General features: G+C 37.2%; 1 long non-coding RNA gene across 1 annotated transcript in view; it reads right to left on the reverse strand.

Annotated features, from left to right (window-relative positions):
• Positions 1-20,335, reverse strand: part of LOC134415203 (uncharacterized) — a 67,218-nt gene that overhangs the window by 13,334 nt on the left and 33,549 nt on the right. The window contains exon 2 of the long non-coding RNA XR_010026964.1: positions 2,844-2,911. This is a non-coding gene — a long non-coding RNA (uncharacterized LOC134415203). The remainder of the gene's footprint in view (positions 1-2,843; positions 2,912-20,335) is intronic.

Below are 20,335 nucleotides of genomic sequence, written 5' to 3' on the forward strand. Positions count from 1 at the left end.
TCTCTTTCTCGTGTATTATTTTTTGTTTATAGTTCATTGTTTGTTACCAAATTAGCTGAGTGCCTATAGCTCTTTCCTACAATGACCCAAATTCATGCATCTTTCCTTCAGAGGGGTCTACAAAGTCAGAATGGTGTCCTTACAAATAAATGAATTTTCAAATGCTCATCATAATTGAAGGCTGCCTTTACTGCAGAGAATTTTAAAATTTTTTTGCCACGATTTACTTAATTTTTAGTCCCTTTTGAAAAGCAAGAAATGACAACTGTCCCTTTTACACTGGCTTCCTCATCAGCAACTTCCAGAAAACAAAATATTTTGTGTTTTAAGGAAAAAAAGTTCATCTTAATTAATAAAACCCAGATAATTTCATTCATGAAAAGAACGAATAGCTAAACTAGAGTTCTTAATGGAAGCAGTTCATTAGCTTAATTAGCAAGTTCTAGAATAAGTTTTATAAAATCAATTATTTTTTCATCTGTTAGAATGTCAGAGCATTTTACTCTGGTTTTCTGAGAAGTCTGGTAGTACTACTATGTAACCCTCCTCAAAACAGGAGTGATTTTATTTCAAAGGTTGGCATAAATGTCATAATTACATACAGTATTTGTATGAGAAAACAAAGTAGATCAAAGAGGGTGACAGAGAAGAGACAAACAGCCACAGCAACAAAGATTTCATGCTTAGAAAAGGAGCCAAAATAAACTATATTTGATCTCTGTTAACACTGTTATAATTTCACCACGAATAATCTCTGGCTGTTGTGTATTACTTCTAATCCTCCTCAGGTACTGGGCTGTCTGTAAAAGCCACTTCTGTCTGGTGCTGTCATCATCCTGTTCTGCTGCTGCAGCACCGAACGTGTTGCAGGCAAATGCACTCCTGATCTCTCTGAGGATAATTTTAGTCATATCTAAGTTGGCAGGACATGAGTGAACTAGAACAGATGAATAACAAACTGGGAGTGACTGGACATAATTGAATATGGAATTTTCCACATCAGCAAGCAGAGAACAAAATTATAGCCAAAAGCTGACTATATCCCAAAGTTACAAATACTGATGTTTTGAGAAGTCTTAGGATTGCATCATGATGTTATTATATTTTTTTCCTTATTTTCTGATCAAGCCCATTAGAAGAGACTTCTTGACTGTTAGGTTGGGTTGGGGTTTTTACAATTTATTTATGGAAAGATATTTTTACAGGCTAACCCAGTTAAGCTTGACAGCTTGTTTACAATAGGACCCAGAAGACACATTACTCTATGCACAACAATATAAATATACATTTGAGATGCACATTTATGCTCATAATATTTGTTAAACTTCTGAAGTGCACAGTGATCATCTATCCAGAATGGTCTAACTCTATTTAAATATTATGGAGGTAGAGAGATTGTTTAGCTTGATAGGATGAGAATGACACATTAACATAATTAGCAATTAGTGATTTAGAAAAATTGCATCAAATAGTTACTTTCCTACAAGTTAATAACAATCAGATAGAAGAGGTTTAAACTTCATCACAAAGTCAGAACAGTGTTTTATCTCTGTCTGCATATTTTGAATTTGGACATCCAGACTGCTTCAAACTGTAATTAGGTTAGGTAACTGAACCTACATCTACTTTATAGATTAGTGTGGACAAATAGGAATAGATTTAGAGATCAAAACAATTCTTGCTGAAAACCTGAAATTCACTTCATATTCACCATGGGAAAGGGGCTTGTATTGGTCCTGGGATGTACAATACAAGAGGTACTCTGGGTTTCTTCCCTCTGGAAGAATACCCCATGGCTGCTCTGAGATATGGACCTAACCACTTGGAAATCACTCCAAAAGAGCTCCCATGAGTGTGGCAAAAGAAACCAGGCTGACAGAAACCAGGACTCAGCGTAATTATTGACATCTTTCAGTAAAATTATACTCCCAAATCTAAAAAGAGTCAATAGAGACAAATAGAGGCTCAGACAGTCTGCCCTCCATCTGGAAGCTCTGGACAGATCCGAAAGCAGTATTTTGTATTTTCTTACACCAAATCAAGATGTCCTTTAAAAAAATTAAAACTATAGATATTTGTAAATATTTTTGTTTAAGTTCATTTATTTAAAAAGACTGCGGTGTGTTTTTACAGGTGAATTATTAATCTGCTTCCCCATTCAGGTTATTAACACTGTGAAGTACTAAGATACTCAGAAGCAGCTGCAAAATGCTTTTCTCCTCAGCCCTGTTTGCTACTGCCTTAGAATACAGCAGTAGAGAAAATATCTCAAAGTTTGTTCTGTAATTAAAAAAGGATTGTCCATTGCCAGAACACAGAGCTATGCTGGAAGTTCATTTTTCTCCATCTGTGCCGCATGAAACTTTAATTGTGAAACAGCTTTAAAAAGTCCTGTGGCATAACCTGAAAGGAAATGAGCTGAAGTGTGGGATGTAGAGCATTTACACATAACTTTAGAATCTGCCCCTAGCTTGAAAGAGTGATGCCTGTACTAGAGATAGGTTAGAAAAATCTTAGTCCATCCTCCTCATATTTCCGAATCAAACTTCGGTTCCCACTTCTTTTCAGAAGAATATTCCTCTTTCCTTACTATTTGATAGTGCTTCTGCTATTTCTTTTGCTGATAAATTTCCTTTATCCTCAGGAATGAATGATGTTTAATATAATGAAACAGAAAAATTCCAAGGGATTTGTTTTGGGGGTCAACTGCTCAGTGCACAACTACTCCACCTGTTTTATCACAGTTTGCAGTCCTCTCTTTTGTGTTTACCTTCTGCCAATATTTATGGATTTAATGCATCCTGGCAAAAATATATCAAAGAATAGACTTGCATGCTACTTACCTTAATATTCATGGAAGAGGAGTTTGAGGGTAGCACAGCTTTGAAATTCAGAGTTTTACATACTTGTTCTGTCAGGGAAAAAATATTGTGTTGAATCACAATGAATTCAGGGTTCAATTAAGAAAACACCCAGCTCTCAGGTGCACAAACAGCTGGCTTGGTGTGTACAGGGAGCATCTCCAGGTGCTCCTGAGCTGCACACCTCTGTGGAGGCATTCCAGAGGGCTCCCACCTCTCCTCAAGGTCCTGGAGCTCTGTACACACAACCTGTCAGCACACACAACCCACTGCAGGGTGTCTTGTGCCATGTTGAGACTCTCTCTACTTAGGGATGGGGAGCAGGGTTTCAGTTCCCTATTTCCACAGCCCACCTGCTTTCTGTCCTAAAACAGTGCCTGCTCATGGAGCATTCAGCTGCTGCTGCAAAGCACTGAGCTGTGTTGTAGGCACGAACTGCAAGCCACCAGGTTTTCACAGGAAACTGCACATGATTTTTCTAGCCACAAGTTTAATGTCTCTAAACAATCAGCACCAAAAGACAACCCTGGTTATCTGTATTACGAGTACATTCTTTGTGATGAGTTCATAGTGTTTAAAAGTTCATTAGAAAATTCACTGAATAATTAAGGAAATAGTGATCTCTTTGTGGCTATTTCATGAGCAGAAAGAAAGGTTAAATTCATGGGATAAATTATTCATTGTGAGTTATTCACTCAGCTTTAATAGTTTGTAATTCTGTAAAGAGCTTTGCTTAAGAAATGCACTATATAAATCAATCAATAGCCCTAATAATATGCAAGAAGGATTTTCCCTTTTGTGATCTGCTTTTCAATAAATTGTACCCCCCTGACACTTCACCTACCATCATATGACCATTTTTCTCGGCTCCACTGCCTCAGCCTGTCTATCACTGGCCCACAGCTGTGGCGTTCAGACACCCAGCCTCCTTCCCCCTCATACCAGCTTAACTCATTCACTAAAGAGTCTGTCAGTGTTCCCGTGTCCTTTTAGCTTCTCCTTTATATATTTATTTTGTTAAGAACTCAAGCAAACCCAGTTGCAAGTACCTGGGTGTTTTGTTGCAACACTGTTTAGTTGCATCACCAATGTGTTGCAAACTGAACATGGTGGCACAGGCCTCATGCTCTAAAACCAGCTGCCTTCTCTGCAGCCATATGGTAGTGATGTTGAAACAACCTGCATCTAGAACCCCTCCAAATTCTTACATCATGCCTGCAGTGCTTGAGGGATGGATGGTTGGAGGAGATTCAACTAGGTTTGAGTAAAGCTGCAGCAGCACATGCTTCAGGGAATGGCATCTGCTTGAGAAAGTGCCCGGGTGATCTGCTGGCTTGTGCTGCCCGCGTTGGAGTGCTTGCTGTCACAGCCTCAGTCACCCTAAGCAGTATCCACTCAGCCAGGATGAAAGGGAGTGTGAATATATATGCACACACCAAATCACAGCTCAGCCATACCCTTAGGCACAAACAGTTTTACTGCTCTGGGCAGCCTATTTGCTTCTCTCCTCTGCTCCAGCCCTTGCTAATTCACAGGAGCCTGACACTACAGCACCTGAAATGAATGTCAAAACTCCCATTAACCAGCGTGGGCAGAAGTCCAGCCCTTCTGACTTTCTATCAGTGTTCAATCCCTGTCAGATACAGACCCTTTATATTTTTCATCTCCTTTTTCCTCCCAGTGTGAGCCTCATAGGATCTTTCAGATGCCTCCTTTGTGGCAGCCAGTCCATCCCTTCTTTCACACAGAGGTCATTCGAAGTCAGCAGGACTGAGAAACGTACAGCCTCTGAGTCTGAGGTGTTTGCTGATAGAAAAATGGCTGCAAAGCAAAGTTAACAATAATTTTGTGTCCCATTGTCAACTATTCTCATTATCCTTTTGGTCCAATTGGTGCAAGTTGACTCTCTATGCCATCCTAAATTTTGTTACATGGGAACATTTTTCCTCTCCTGGTGAGGAAACTCAAGAGTGAGGCACAGGACCACGTTGCCCAAAGAAGCTGTGGATGTCCCACCCAAGGCCAGGTTGGTTGTGAGCTACTTGGTCTAACTGGTGGCAATGAAGAGGGGAACTGGATGACCTTTAATGTCCCATCAAATCCAAGTCTTTCTATGTTTATATGATTAATAGACATATGTTGATATACTTATGTTTTCCCAGTTAATTATTTTTCTCTTTAGCTGCCTAAAGTAAAATTTAATTTTTATGACTGGAATTAAACCACTAATTCTTCAATAAAACTCCTCAAAAATATGAATGCAGATATACTTTATATTTTTTTAGCATAATTTGATATATTGAATCCAATAGTTTGGATTAGTTGTACTGAAAACATCAAATATTTATTGATTATTGAAATATTTATTTGATTATTGGAAACCCAAAAAAAATTCCTCTTGGGACACACTTCAACCCTTATATTACTGATTCCAAACATACTCAGAAAGTGCAAAGACAACTGAGGCATGTGTAGCTAACTCATTCTCTCTGTGTCACTATTTCAGTTTGAACTCATTTTCCTTTACTGTGTATATGTGACCTGCACCAAGTAACTCAGATGAGAGCCTTTAAAAGTTTCCTACAGTCCCTCTAACAAATCTCCTGCACAGTTTAGTATATCTTGGGTTTTTGAACCCTGTTGGCTACTTATCATTTTTTGTTGGCCAAGAATATCAAATTTTCAGTGGTTTACACTTTCATTCTCTGAACATTCAGGTCCATTTGAAGCTTCCCAGTTCAATATTTAGGAGGACAGAGTAGCACTCCTTCATAGAGCACAATGGTCATGCTCTGAATAAAAAATAGATGATGGATGGACTCCCAAATTGTTGGAAGTGTGATTGAAGTAGCATGGAAGAAGTAAGGAGTTAGAGTCACCTCTTGACCTATGGGGAAAATGTAAAGGAATGTAAAGGAAATGGTGAGATAATTCACACTGTTTATCCCATATAATAAATGGGGAAAAATGAGGTTATAGGTCATACTACTGAAGACTATGCCATAAGGTGTCTCCACCAGAGGGACAGACAGATTGCATGTGCATAAGTAACATTCACTGTGTTTCCCTTTGAAGTTCTTCAGCTGTGATGATATTCTTTGTCTATAAAACGTGCATGTTAATATTAGCACTGTCTGATATTTATTTGATTATTTCTTTAAGGTAGATCCTTGTGTAGGCACATCCTTGTCCTCTCACAAAGAAATAAATAAAACTACCCATTTTTGTTTTGTCTCAGCAATCTTTGAAACAGGCAGGTGGGAAAGGTAATGGGTGCTTTCTAAAGTATATACAGAAAGATTAGTCAGGGAGGTAGATGTATTGCTAGTGAGGGAACAAATCTGACCCCAGAGAGTTTGAGTTTAACCTTTTAAGCATTCCTCCTACTCATATTTGTGAACACTACCACGAAGAGCAGTTCACTGCATATTTGTACCATTCCTGTATTATATATAGTTTTAATACCCCACGAAATAGGAGTGCTGAACCATGTCTCATATTTTATTATGCTACTAAACCATTATGAATTAAGTATGACAGATGCCCTCCTTTCAAAATACAGAAGTTTTTTTCTCAGCTCAGTCACAGAGCATTTCCATTAAAAGCTCAAGACCCCATCTCTAAACCTGGCAATACCTTCTCCACATGATTAATTATTTTACACATTCTGTAGTCCATTAGGGAGGTGTCTGATGGCCTCAGGACATGAATATCTGGCCTTTATATGCATTCTTTTGCCAAACTCTTTTTCTTCTTTATCCTTTTGTAGTGAGATAGAAAACAGCATATTACTTTGGTTTTTCATTGCCATGTTTGTTTCATCTATTTATAATTAATATTTTTCATAAAAGGCATTAACTTGCACTTTCAATAATCTTTTTTTGTAAAGATTCAAATAACTTATCCAAAGATAAATCTTACCAAATATCTGGTAGTTCCAGAAATATATGTAAGATCAATGAAGTCTGTAGAAATATGTGTATCTCTTATTAGAAGACTGGATCAAATATTAGTTTTGTAATGATAGTATAAACTAAAAAAAAAAGGTGTAGATATTGAGATCAATAGCAGCATAATGGAGAAGAGCACTGTGCTCCCACTTTGTGCTGCTGATGTTCAATGGTGCGTTGTCTTCAATTTGGGTAGTTCTTGTGGGGAAAAAAAAGAATGTATCTGAACTTTGTGTGTTGTGGTAATAGCAAACTCTGCCCTGCCAAAATACTTCCTTGCCTTCTAACATTTCAGATACAAAATGGCAATCTCTTAGTTAAGGGAAGCACGGGGAATATTCTAAGACATTTCTTGTCCTTTCAGTATGCAGCCACATACCAAAATGGAGGAAACAATCCTGGCTGCACTGGAAAATCCTGCCAGAACTCCCTACATTTTCAAAGCAATCCAGATTCCACCCAAGACAGTGGCTTGAGGACAAGAATGTCACAAAATCTTGCTTAACTGGTTTTCACACATTAGGAGACCAATGCTCTCATTTCTCCAGCATGCTGGAAGTCAGACCACTATTTAAATCAGAAATCAGTTGGGCTTGTTGATGATACCAGAGGACACTAAATTATATCTTTTATATTGATTTATGAGAGATTTGATTTTATGATCTTGGCATTGGGTTTTACCATCAGTTGTAAAGCATCTTATTCATCTAAGTAATTACAATAGCCAGTGGATATAGAAAATATACATTGAAGGTTTCTATGTTGATAATGACCTAATCACCCTCACTGCCACCGCAAAAAAATAAAATCTACCTGAAGTCTTCAGATAAAGTAAGATTTATTTTGTGACCTTAATATCAAATTGTACTTGTGAGATGTTATGGTTATCAAACACAACTCAGGATATTTTCATTTCCAGTGTCATTAGTAAGAGCTGAGGCAAATACACCACATAAGATGACTGAATATGAAAATGTTGTTCTTTTCCCATGTGAAGGTATGGAGACTCTACACCTCATTTTGGGCACCTGTCTAGGTGCCTAAATTCAGGTAGAATGAACACAGCTTTCAACCACATTACTTAATTTTCTTAACATTATGTTCTACGACTTGATTTGACTAAATTCCTTTTTGCAGGAGAGATGAAGAACCTGACCACTGGAAAAAAAATGCAGGCCATGTTTAAAACTCCCTGCATAAATTCTTCTCAGTCTTGCCCCTCCAAAGAACTTCTAATGAAATTCTTGTGCTGTAGTACATTGAGACCATATCTCACCAAAAATAACAAAAATAATAACAGCAACAACAAATCAAATTCAGTCTCACATCTTCATCCTCTGACATTCTAAAATACTCTCTATGGTCAGATTCTTAATGTTCTGACTAGTTTGTTTTTAAAGGGAGAATTATCTAATTCCAAGCATGTATTAAGTAAGCTTCAATATCTGAGTGAGTCACATTGCTTAGCAGAGAGGTGACAAGAAGTACATACTTTCAGACTGAGGTTCATCAGCCTTGTCCCTGAGATCTACATTAGGATGAGATAAATCATAATGTGTAAGTGACATTGTCTCTTCATTGATCACTCTGGGAGTTTGGCAGCTACTTTAAATGTAAATGTAATAATCATCTACATTTGGTCTGTTACAACACACAAGCAGGCAGTTCTTTTCTGAATTATACATCTATAATATAAATCCATTTTGGGATATACTTATATCAACACTTGATTTTTCTGGGTTTATACAGCAAATTGAAAATTAAAAGAAATTGCTTCAAAGGCAATTCTGATGTTCAATCCACCAAACAGGAATGAAAAGCTAAAGCACTGACTTTACTTGTGGAAATAAAGTTCTTTAATAATGACATGTGGCCCATCACATCTTTTCTCTAAATGATGTGTAATTTTGCTATAATATTTTAGATTTCTTAATAGAACATAAAATTAAAATTTCTGCCTTAAATATCTAATAAAGAAGTGCAAATAACTCATTACATCTTGATTCAGAAAACTTATGGTGGATATCTAGTGCAGGACAGATGCACCACACCCTCCACGTGCTGAGTGCCCTCCACGAGATACAGGGGACAAGTTGCCATTCAGGTGTGTGAAACAGAGCCAGCTGCCCATGGCTGTATCTGTAGTTCCTGTTCCAGAGCATGCTCTGGAGTTGGACCCTGCCAGCCTCCCTGGATTGCTGATGGCAGCACAGGCAGCATGGAAACCTTGCCTGTCCTTGTGCCTCACCAGTCCTGCAGGCGAGGGCTCTCAGTGTCAGAGCCACTCCCTGAAAACTTTGCTGGTTGATGCTGTTGGCTCAAAGTGGGGAGGATTTGAAGCTCCCATGACAGGGATGTAGAGAGAGATAATAACCACAGGCCATTCTGCTTACTCTCACAATTGTCCTCTCTAATTTTCTTTTTGGAGAAGATTCTCTTTGCTTCCTACTCTACATCCTCTCTTGTTTTCTCTTCCACTCTTTTTATTGATGCCCTCTCCATCACGTTGCATCAATGCCACAGAAAGCTTCTGAATTCCATGCAAATCAGGACACAGGATTTGCACTTAGCTGAGTAAAAGCAGTAGATACAATTCAAGTATCTTTCCTGCGTAGGTAAGTTGTTGATCCCCAGATACAGTATTCTCTGGGAAGACAAACATCATGCCAGCTGTAAAAAAAAAAAAACCAAAAACCAAAACAAAACAAAAAATAAAGCAACCAAAAAAAAAGCCACCAAACGAAAAACAAAAAAAACACAACTTAAAAGGGGAAAGGCTTTCCTTTTTCCTGAAGGCCGTGTTTTTGCAGTCTGTAGTCACCACTGGCTGCAGCACAGGCTGTGTACACCACACCTCTGAAAACTGAGCCAGTACAGTTTTAGTTTCCATTCTGGAGCCAGTCAAGAAGCTGAATGTGTTCCTGACTAGATCAGAGACACTCCTGTGCCTTTATTATAGCACTTGGTATTATGTCTGGAGCTGTTAATTAATACATTTTAAAGATGTATTAAGTCTTATTTATAGCAGATGTGACAATGCAAATGGTCTTCCATCCCACCCCAGCTTCCCTTCATTCTCTGAACATCTGAAAATTAATTTTCATTTTAAAAAGATTTTTACTTTAATTTGAGTTTTCATATATCTTTTCAGTGTTGTTTTTTTTCCTTTCTTTTTCCATCACAGACAGGTATGTAAGTGATTAGTTTTTACAAATTTCAGAGGGATTTTTTTTTTTAAGATCATAGACCCATAGGGAATACGTAGCTTTAAAATGTATCACAGATTTACACTGAAAGATGCTCCATAAAAGAATGACACTACAAGTTACATCAAACAAGCAAACATTTGTTATGGGGACAGTAAAATTTACTTTTCACAAAAGGAGTCTACAGTAATAATGCATTCAATTCTATTTCCCAGAATGCTTCTTAAGTATGTTAATAAAGTCTTTATTGTGTCTGCTTATAAAAGTCGCCACCATTTCCCATTAGAAAGTCTCTGTTTATTCATCAAACATTTACTGACAGTGACTGCTGGGAGCGGGCTCAGATTTCCACTCCATTACACGTTTGTGGCATAAAACACATTAATTATAGATATATTACAATATTCAACTCATTGAGGAAAAATTAGATGATCAAGGCTCATTTTCCTTGACAATAAGCAAGTTAATGAAAATACTAATTACCTGATGATGAAGTGGAGCCTTCAGGATTGAACGCTTAGCATCTGTAGAAGAGCCCTGTGAATCTAGCACAGAATATTAAAGCCAGAAGCACTGGAAGTCTAAAGGGTGGTTCATGAGGTCATCATGTGCCCTTTAATCACAGGACAGAGAGTATCTAGTTCATAATATAAACTTTTATATGTGGCTTTGAAGGATGTCGTGAAAAGCCACGTAAGCATAGTGTTCATTTAAAACTATTTATTTTAGTGAACTGATGGGTTTTGAATTAGTAGATACATTGTCTGGCTGAACTTTTTTAAAGGAACTGTGGAACCTAGCAGTGATGAATTTCAGTATACAGTGGTATGTGAACGCTGGAATGGAAAATAATAAGATGCAGCAATATGCCTTCATTTTCTCTGGTTTGACTAAAAAAGTCTTAATCAAAGTTAATGCCATATGAAATTAAACCATTTCAAATTCAGGAAATTTCTCACCACTTATCTTTATTGCAACCACTTCTGGTTTTGTGCTTTCTTCTTACCATTTCCACATTAGACTGTGAATTGGAATCACTAAATTGATGATGTCATCTTTTGGTTCTTTCCAAGATCAATTTTACTTCTCATCGGCTTTTCAAATTTTACCAATATAACTGGGAATTCTTGGGGGAAGGAGGTTTCCTTCACTTCTGGGCTGTTTACTCTGTCTGTTAAAAAAGAAGTATCATTGTTTTATTCAGTTTAGCTCATTTTTTCCTGAATTCTTGTGTTTGGCAACAACTGTTTAACAATTATAGATTGCTAAATAGGATTTTCCTGAGCTGGCAAATAGCAAATAAAAACAAAATATTACCAAAATATTGTTTCTTTTCTGAAGATAGTGATGTTCATATTTAATTAACAAATTGCTTTCTTAAGTTTTCTGCAAGTACCAGCATTTTATCACCTGATAAAATGGTATTAAATAGCTTCTAACTGCCCTAAAACCCTGTTGTAAGTCATGGATGAAAATATCTTCAATGTGATTTATTCTAATGGCACCTGTTATTGTACTACTTTGTTTTTCTTATGAAAACATAAAGCTTTGTAGATCTCACAACCTCCTTCCTAGGAGCAGGATACCAGAGTGATCACAGAGTCACAGAAAGGCCGGGATTGGAAGAACCTGAAAGATCATCTAGTTCCAACTCTACCACCATGTGCAGGGACACCTCCCACTAGATCAAGTTGCCCAGAGCCCCATCCAACCTGACCTTGAACATTTCTAGGGACAAGACACCTACAGGTTCTTTGAGCAACCCATTCCTGTGCCTCACCACCCTCACAATAAAGAATTTCTTTCAAATATACAATTTAACTTACCCACTTTTAGTTTGAATCAATTTCCTCTTGTCCTGCCACTACATACTCCTACAAAAAAGTCCCTCTCCATCTTTCCTGCTGGTTCCCTTCAGGTACTGGAAGGCCACAATTAGGTCTCCCTGAAACCTTTTCCAGGCTGAAAAAACCAAATTTGTTCCAGCCCTATAATTAACTTGGTGGCCGAATTGGTAAACAGCTCTCCACTGTAGAGAAAGGCTTTGTGGAAATACCATGCAGATCTTGATTTCACTTTTGCTCTTTATGCACCTTAATTATAGGAATGAAAAATGCAGTTTTTGTCCTTGATGTAGGCCATTACTCCTGCTGTATAAATAGATGTTGTCTGTAGTACCATTAAAGTTAAAGCCATCCAATATCACTTCCCATTTAACAGGAAAATCTCTGTGTACCAATAGTCCAACATCTTTCCAAAGCATTTCAAACAGTCAGCTCTGAAATAATTTTGAATACATTTCTTTAAAAAAGTTCCATCCCTCCTGCTCCATAAAACACTTCTTTGAATGACTTCTTGAGAATTCACTAGCAATAGACTTTACAGAAATTATTAGAATGAGATTTTAATTTGGTAAAACACAACAAGACAAATCTATTAACTGGTATCAAAGGCCTGTGTAGATACTTCTGTGAAAGGGAAGGTGGTGGAGAGTGCCAGCGTAAGAACTTAGACTGAAAAGATTACAACTGTACTTCTTACAACAACAACGTCCCAGAGGTATACAAGTTTCTTTTACATCTTTTTTTTTTTTTTTTTGACACTTCATGATTTTGAAGTTCTGCAGGTCTATAAGGAACGTTTACAATGTCTGCTTTAATTCAGAAAAAACATCCTCCTACTTTGGCTCTGACAGTTGTGAGGAAGGACTGCTCAGGAGAAAAGCAAGGATGCACTTCCATGAGCTTCCACACTCAGCTTTCAGAAGTGTACAGGGTGAATGTTGTTCATCATCTGACACCTCTCCACAGAGTTTATAATTTGTTTCTTGTAATTTATACATGCAATGACAACAGAAAATAAGTCTGTCATCTAACCTATTTTTGCAGTCTAACATTTATGAGCCATACACTATTCCAAAAGTTTAATAGCAAACTTTAGGGAAGGTGAAATCCCAAACAAAGTATAAGATTAGCACTGCAGCTATAACTTCTAGCAATCTTGCTGCTTATGCAATCCACAGGAAGAAGGATGTGCCTAAAAGCCTGCATATGTACAACAGGCCACAAGTCAGGTCACTAGATGAGAAATGCCATGGAGCAGGAGGTAACCTTATCTTTTATCTTAAGTACACATGTTCAGACATGTTCAAACACATCTATTTGGCATTCATAATCCTGAAACCAGCTCTAAATATAGGTTCTCAGAATTTTTACCCTGAAGAAAACAGGAGAAATGTTGACTCTTTTATAGTGTAGAAGGTAATCGTAATTTGGGAAACAGGATATGAGAATTTCAGACCTTTTCTATGGGCTTTAACTCCGTAATCAATTTAATTTTTTCATAGCGTGACACGGAACTATCTGTTGCATACTTTGGATAGGACTTGAGGTGCCTGCAGATTCAAAGTCAGTTGCACTTGTGTTGTAGGACAGAGGGAACCAAACCTGCATTTAGCCTTATCCATACTGCCAAATAAAGCTAACTAGATCTAAACTGGCCTTGGGGTTTGTTTCAACAAGGTCTAAGTGGTCACTCTGACAGAGATGCCTGAATCAAAGTGAGATGACACTCAGTTATTCGAGAGCATAGAAAGTTTTTTAAACTACCAAAATCACTTCCTCCATATCTTCCTTCTCTTTTTACCTGTTCTTACTTTGTTTTCACATCCTTCCACTTCAAATTAAAGAGCATCTCTTCAACTCCTCTGTTCCTTGACAAACTGGAATTGCAAGTAGCCAAGCAACCAGTCCCTTAGCCCTTTTACTCAGGACCACTTACCTACACTATTGCTCTTCTACACTCTTTCACATCTATTTCCTTTTCCCAATGTTTGTAACTCCTTGTAAGTCTTGCTGTAATCATGTCTTACTGTTTCACAGAGGAACACACCTCCTGAGAAGATGTAGTGAGAAAAAACCCTTTTGATACAGAGAATGCAGATATATTTTACACATGTACATGCACTGGATTTATGATGCAAGAAGCCTTCCTGCCAGTCCAATAATCTAAATCTTAAGTCTGGTGTTCCAAAGGATAATAGCGCCTCAGTAGTCATAGGGACAATATCCAGAGTGTCATCTCTTTACAAAGATTCGTCCTTGGTGCATGGAACCACTTCATCCTTCATCTGGATCTACTTAAGCAAAATAAGATCGCCAGCAGAACTAAACACAGAAAAAAATGTATTTTTTTAAACTGTATTAAGGTGTTATCACTAGTTTCACAGACTCTATAAAGCTGACCATATTTTACTTGGTTCTACAGTCAGAATTCTCATTTATAGCAACAAATCTTTAGTAATTCCCCGTCACTGAATGAAGCCAGAGTGATGTCATATATTTTTCCTACATTTAGGAAGAAAAAAGTTTAATCCAAATTGAAAAACAGCATCCAAATTGTTGGGCATTGCTGAAAACTGACAATTTTTTTGGTGTGTATGTTAACTATAGTAGCACAGATTTTAAGGGGTTTGTCACAGGGATGCCATGCCATGATACATGATTACATTTTGACAAAGCAATAAGCAAAAAAGGTAGCTTCAAGCAACATGAAGATTGAACTGGCAACCATCCATTATCAATGTACAATTCCATTTTCTGAACAAGCAGAACTCTTCTGAACTCTTTTTTTAGCCATGGTTCAACATCAGCCACTATTACAGTTTGTGGTTTCAGTGAGCACTGGGTTAGTGCAAAACTCAGCCTTTGCAATGTAAGTATGAAACGCAGACCATCTTCCCAAGCCATGTTTAATCTCACATTTCTCACTTTTTATCAATCTCAGCTGACAGTTTTGAGACATGCCAGCAAAGAGATTTATTCAAGTGCTCTGGGCCATGCTCAGCTTTACCTGTGGTAACTCTCCATGGCTCCTGTTCAACCAGTGGTCACAGGGTTCCTTGCCAAGCCTCAACAAGGAGGAAACCATATGGTCACCACCGCATTTAGGACCTCAGAAATACTCTCTGATCTGGAAAATGTGGGCAGAGACATACAATTTAAATTAAGACTCCCATGCTGAATATACACATCTGCTCCTATTTGAAGCAACACAGATTCTTCCTTCTACTCTCAACTGGTAGCTCCAGGAGGAATAAGTTTTATAGGGGAGGGGGGTCCTGTATAATATCTGGTAATCCTATGGATTTTCCTGCATATCTTATAATATTTCTGAAAGCACGAAAGACTTTTGCTTTAAAAACATTCCTAAATTTCTGACTGGTGTGTAAAATTAGATAAGAATACCAGACATATTTTATGGTCCCTGCACAGCACATTGTGCATCTTTATCCAGAATTTAAGCCGTATTTAGGTGTTTACATGGGAGGATGGGATGCCAGAATAATTTTTTCTAAACTGCTAAGCAGCTTATGTACCTATTTTCCATTGAGATCAAGAGAACTTGGGCACCTAACACATTAAGTAGTTTTAAATATTTTATCTGCATCTCTCAATAATTTATATTTTTGGAAATCCTACCTCTTGCAGTAAAAATGTACTGGTATTAACAGCTTAAGCCTATTCACGTTTTCCAGTAAAAGACAAACTAATAGCAGAAATCATTCAGGTTTCTCCTTTGACACAGTAGCTTTGTGTCCTTACTTTCTTTACTCCATCCCCCAAAAGCCTCAATGAAAACCCATTTAGTTTCATAGGATTCAACTGCCTGTATGAATTTCAATGATGAGTGGAAACAAATTCCAGTTGTGTGAGTTTTTTAAAAGACTGCTCAGCCATCAATGCTGTTATTCCTGGGGGTTGTTGCATCATCCTTGGTATACCTGTCTTTCCTGTGAGCTTTAATTATTATATCTTCAATTGTCCCTCTTTCAGACTTTTAGGAAAGGATTAAATTTCCTTAGAAGACATGATTACATTACTGACATTTCCTTTGTATATTTTTTTCATATTTCAATTCAAAATAAATAGAAATTTGCTATAAAGAATACAGTGAGATAATACTAAAACGAAATTATCATCCCACGAAGCAAGGAATCAAACCCTAGTAATGATTTCCAGATGAGTTCTAGAAATGTTCAGGGTATTAATGCTGCCCATTGTCACAGAAGTGCTGTGTTGTTTTCTCTTGATTGCTTCAAACCACAGACATGGAACATTTTTTCTGCAGCCCTTGCTGAGAAATTTACCACATTCACAGCAGAATTACACTCAGAGAATATTCTAATGATTCCAAATCCCGACTCTTATGAATGGAAAACCAGAGATGCTACATGGCATCCACTACGTCATTGTCCCACATATAGTTTGTCTTGAATAAAAAGCTCAGAAAAAAAAAGTTACAGGATTCTCCAGCAATACCGTCACCCAAAAATGAAGCCATTCCTCTTTAGGAGATTTTTTAAAATCCTATCTCTGATTCATATAGGGGACATTTTCCTAATGCTAACATGTCAGGTATTTCACAAAAAGGCACATTTTTCTTCACTAGTTGAATCTTCAGCACTTTCATAATCTGCAGAGGCTTGGTGCTTAACTCTAGATATTTGTTAATGTGATTTTTCTGACCTGAACATTTTTCTAGAATGTCATCCCTCCAGCATGGCATGTTACATTTAAGTTAAAAAGACCGTGGGGATACAAAGAAGGAATTATTGTGCTAAAGTCTGAAGTCAAATTCTAGCATTTAAAAAGGACAAGTTGAAAAGAAACCCTTAATGTCCTAATTCATAAAGATGTTAATTTTGACAGTTAAAATATATCACTGGTAAAAGAATGAAAGGAAAAGAGGAAAAGAGTCTTCTTTACCTCTAAAATGCTTTCTTCTTTGTCTGTAGCAGGTGCCCCAAGACACATTATACTGCCTGCTTTAATTTGTCTTTAATATCAGATGTTCCTTATTGATTTCTTCTGTGTATGTTTTCATTTTGAATAATTCAGAGGCACAATTTTTTTCCATTATGGTCAATAGCCAGAGAAAATTCTGAAAATAATCAATTGAGCCCTGCCTGATGATTACTAGTGTTGATATCCCCCGAAGTGGGGGAGTCGGAAAGGCCAAGGATAATATGACACAACAGTCAATCAGTGCAATCAGTGGAAGTATCAACACTGGCTGCATGATGAGAGCCAGATCCATGTCAAGGATCTATAAGGGCTCCTAAAAGTTCAGATGCTTGACTTCTTGTCATATGCTGCAACAGATGGACTATGTAAGATTAGATTCAAAAGAGCCTCTCTCCCTCTTTTCCAAAGTGATAGGATCATAAAACAGCTGTGTGATATGATTTGCATAATACTTAATGTCTTAATTTTAATTTTAATTCTTTTTTTGTTTTTAAGCTTTCCTAATAGCAAGCACCTTCAAAGAAATGAGCAGAATGAGCGCTTTGCCAAAAAACACTCACAAAACCAGACAGAAATATTATGTTGGTTTTGACCTGATGCTGATGGATAACACCTTTAGCTAGAGATCACGTATGACCACTTTAGTAATTCCCACCAAATCCATCCACATAATCAGGCCACGTCATATTCAATTTATAGTGGAAAAATGTATTTTTTTCAGTGTAAAAATCTAATGAAGTTGCCAGTAGTAGCTGACAAGTAGTGATCTTAATCAGTGCAGCTATGGACTTGAGGGATGATGCAACTTCTGACCAAGTCAGGACAAGAGTTGGATTTAAAATAAGTATGCAGCTGTGTGCACACATAGAAGATAGATAGATAGATAGATAGATAGATAGATAGATAGATAGATAGATAGATACATACATACATACATACATACATACATACATACATACATAAATACATACATACATACATAATTGTGTGCGTATATATCTCTCTACTGAGGTGAATATCTCCAGAGAGTCTCCTAAGGACAGCTATTGCCATGCAGGCCAGTGAACAGTGGCTGTGCAGCTCACCATGTCTATTACCCAAATTCATAAAATGGCAATATATGGAATTAAATGCTAAATAGTTTATAACTAAATAGTTTAATGACAATCCAATGTGTACAAAGTAAAGGAGTAAATTGGCAGCACTAGCTCAGTTTCCCATGGATAACTTATTTATAAATCTCTCTGTGATTTATTATTAATCTCCTTATGCAATAATCACTTATGCATATAAACATGGCTGAGCTTAAAAATTGTATTCTGATTCATGTTTCTTTACAAAGGAAATATTTTGACTATGGAACTTAAATCATCACTATTTTAAAGGTTTTGAAGACATTAAAATCAAAAATTATGGAAAATACAATTTTTGATACTTCCATGTTTAATTTTTTGCTTTTCATCACAATATTTTGGAATAAATTAGATGAGACTCTTAGCTCTCCATTAAATATATTACAGCTAATCTGACAGAAATTTATAAACTAGAAACAGATAATTAGAATTGACATAATTTATTTTTAAATCAGAGACATGGTCCATGAAAAAAAAATTTTTTTTAATTTATCTCAAAAGTAAAGGTACTTCCTCATAAATATTAATATGCTTTCTATGTTACAAACATATGTGATATGCTCCAATTATTTTCTTAAAAGTAGGTCACTATGCATTTTACTCCCATTTTCCGTATTCCCATGACCACAAAACACGTTATGATTCTTGTTCCACAGTCATGGAAAACACAACCATAAAAGAAGCTGATGTCTAGAACCAGAGCAGCAGACACCATTGGGATGGAGCTTTTATATGGTAAAAGATCCACTCCACTGCAGCAATACCTGAAGAAATAACCATATGATGCAATTGATTAACTCAGGAATGAAGCTGAGGTACTTAATAGTTGCAAAAGCCACTTATTAGGAGGCTATTATAAAGCAACAGGAATATTTTAGTATTATTCTATGAGCTAAAATATGAAACAGAAGGAAATAAAAAAAGATACGGTTAGCCTCTTCTGTAGGAAAAAAGCTAAGTGCCTTTTATGATCCTTTCCAGCGAGAGGGAAGATAATGTGGTTCAGAAACTGTAGTGTATAAAAGTAACTAAAACTAGAACAGACCCTGGTTTTAGTGCCTGCTTTGGCATATCACATTTGCATTCAGACTTCCATCCAGGCTGCCATGTGAATTTCAAGGGAGAAGCTCCTGCCTACAGCTTCAAACCAGGCCCAGGCATTGACAGAGAAGAACAGGTCAGCCGGGGCCGAGTCCACAGCCACGGCCGACAGGGATAACCAGAATCAGTCCTCAGGTCTGAGCCTTCTTGGGTTGGTAAGGATAAGCCAAGCCAGTGAGAATAAAATCCTGCCTTGGGCAGACCTGGGAACTGGAAAGCAAAGAAAATAAATTCAAAGAGGTTGAACATTAAATATTTTCAAGATATATTTCTTGTCAGGACAAAATATATGTTCTCAGACTCTAAGGCCATGATTTTTCTTATTAAAAGTTAGACATTTTGTTTAGGCTCCCTCTACATTGAGTGAAGGACAGCAGGTACTTGCAGAGAGGAATTCATCTCATGTATCTAGATATCTTAGAATGGCATGAATTGTCTTCTGATAGCAAGAACTGTCTTTTGGTCTCCTGTTATAACACCATCTCTGTGTGCTTCTGTTTTGTTGTCCATATAAGTAGGCACATGCCCAAGACCTGTATAGTTCTCATTTCTTCTTTTCTACTGAAATCTTTTATTGCACTCAACAATGTCTATCTCCCTGCCTGAAATAATGTGGCTGGATGAGAGAATACTTCAAGCCTCTCTGGAAGACCACAAAGTGCTCTCCTTTCAAATGTGCTGCTCCTCCCTTTTCTCTCTTCAGGATTCATGTTCAGCTGCTGGTTTAGATCTGCAGCAGATCCTAAATTGCCTCCTCCTACCCCACAAAGGTGTTAGAATAGTGGTAAGAGAGTCACGCTGTCATGACAGGTATTGCCTGTGTGACAGCTCAGCCCTTGTGAAGCAAAGGCAGAAGTAAAGTAAACAAATATATGATTTTCTGAACCACAAGTTGTGGAAACCATTGGAGCACTAGTGTGCAGCTGTCACTGCTTTCATGCCCACAAGGAATGCACCAAGAGGCACCACTTTTTGACTTGAGAATTTTCCTTGCAGAATCCTTTAAGATGCAAAATTCTTCTTCTTCTGACCCCAATCACATCTAGATGTTTTATGAGTCATTTGGCAGACATATCGACAGCCTTTGGAGTCTCTTTTTTTTTTGACCCTCAACAGATTTTTGTCAATACAAAGCAGAGCAGTGTTTGTTTAAGACTTAGTTTATATTGTCACCACATATTTTTTCACAACTCAGATATTATAAAAAGTACTAACACTTGGTTTTTCACATAGCAACATTTATTTCAGAGAGAAGGGAAAAAAATTGAATTTTTTGGC

This window comes from Melospiza melodia, chromosome 2 (assembly GCF_035770615.1).
Source record: "Melospiza melodia melodia isolate bMelMel2 chromosome 2, bMelMel2.pri, whole genome shotgun sequence".
Classification (NCBI taxonomy): Eukaryota; Metazoa; Chordata; class Aves; order Passeriformes; family Passerellidae; genus Melospiza; species Melospiza melodia.